We start from the raw sequence: 1,954 nt of genomic DNA, 5'->3' as shown, positions 1-1,954 counted from the left end.
TCTGTAACCTGTCCAGATCTGATTGCAGCTTGTCCCTCCCCTTTAGCATGCCCACCTCCCCCCACTTCTTAGTGTCATCTGCAAATTTAAACAAGGTGCTATTCACCCCCTCGTCCAAGTCGCTGCTGAAGATGTTGAACAGCGCAGGCCCGAGGACCAAGCCCTGTGGAACCCCACTGCCCACATCCATCCAGGTCGAATAAGACCCATCCACCACCACTCTCTGAGTGCAGCCCTCCAGCCAATTGGCCACCCATCTGACCATGTAGGGATTGACACCACAGTCGCCTAATTTTTTAATGAGAATGGGGAGAGAGACAGTGTCAAAGGCTTTTCTAAAGTCTAAAAAGACTACGCCCACCACGACACCTGCATCCAAGGATTTAGTGACCTGATCATAGAAGGCCACCAGGTTGGTCTGACAGGACCTGCCTCTGATGAACCCATGTTGGTTGCCCCTAAGCATATACTCCCCTGCTGGTCCCTCGCAGATGTGCTCCTGGATAATTTTCTCAAAGAGCTTCCCTAGGACTGAGGTAAGACTAACAGGCCTATAGTTTCCTAGGTCCTCCCTCCTCCCTTTTTTGAAAATGGGGACCACATTGGCCCCCTTCAAGTCCTCTGCCACCTCGCCAGAGCACCACGAGTGCTCGTAAAGCTGTGCCAGGGGACCTGCAATGACCTGTGCTAATTCTCTCAGCACTCTGGGGTGGAGATCATCAGGACCTGCTGATTTGGATGCGTCCAGTCCCACCACGAGGTGCCTAAGTAGGTCCACTCTGACCCTGGGCTTGGCTGCGCCTCCCCTGGGATCATCAGGGACCATGATGGGGGGGATGACCTGGTCCCTGCTCAGAAAAATGGAGGCAAAGAACTTGTTAAATAAGTTAGCTTTGATATCTGGTGCAAACACCAGACCTAGCATGTCCTGCAGGGGCCCTACGTTACCTGGAACCTTCTTTTCTCCCCTATGTATTTCAAAAAGGACTTCTTATTGTCCTTGATCCTGGTTGCTAGTCCCAGTTCCATCTTCACCTTACCCTTCCTAACAGCCCCCTACAAACCCGAGCAATGGAGGTATAGTCCTCCCTGGTGATGGCCCCTCCCTTCCATTGGGTGTACACCTCCTTTTTAGCCTTGAGACATTCCTGGATACTTTTTGTTAGCCAAGGGGGCTTTTGAGCACTCTTGCTCCCTTTGACCCTTGTTGGGATTGCCACCCTTTGAGCTTGGAGGATCGTCTCCTTAAGGAACAACCACTCTTCCTGGACTCCCAACTCCCACCCCACCGGGACCTCAGTGCCTCCCTGACTAGTTTCCTTAGTTCAATTAAATCTGCCCTCCTGAAGGCCAGGGCTGCTGTCTTGCAGCAGGCCTTTGTCGCCCTGCGCTGGATGGTGAATTCCAGTAGGCGATGATCACTATCGCCCAGGTGATCGAGCACCCATAGTCCCAACCACTCTTCCTGGACTCCCAACTCCCACCCCACCGGGACCTCAGTGCCTCCCTGACTAGTTTCCTTAGTTCAATTAAATCTGCCCTCCTGAAGGCCAGGGCTGCTGTCTTGCAGCAGGCCTTTGTCGCCCTGCGCTGGATGGTGAATTCCAGTAGGCGATGATCACTATCGCCCAGGTGATCGAGCACCCATAGTCCCCTCACCAGGTCCTGGCCACAGGCGATGACCAGGTCTAACAAGGCATTTCCCCTGGTGGGACTGTGTACCTCCTGGGTTAGATAGAGGTCCTGTTACATGGCTAGGAACCTACATGAGTGGTCAGACCTGGCTGACTGCTCTTCCCAGCAGATGTCCGGATAGTTTAGGTCCCCCATGATGACCACATCCTTTGAGCTAACTGCCTCTGCGAGCTGACCTGAGAATTCCCAGTCAAGTTCTTTCCCCTGGTTGGGTGGTCTGTAGTAGAGCCCCACCGTTAAGTCTCTTTCTGCACGACCC

The sequence above is a fragment of the Alligator sinensis genome, unplaced genomic scaffold, assembly GCF_000455745.1.
Source record: "Alligator sinensis unplaced genomic scaffold, ASM45574v1 scaffold38_2, whole genome shotgun sequence".
Taxonomy (NCBI): Eukaryota; Metazoa; Chordata; order Crocodylia; family Alligatoridae; genus Alligator; species Alligator sinensis.
Note: the sequence above shows the minus strand (reverse complement) of the source record.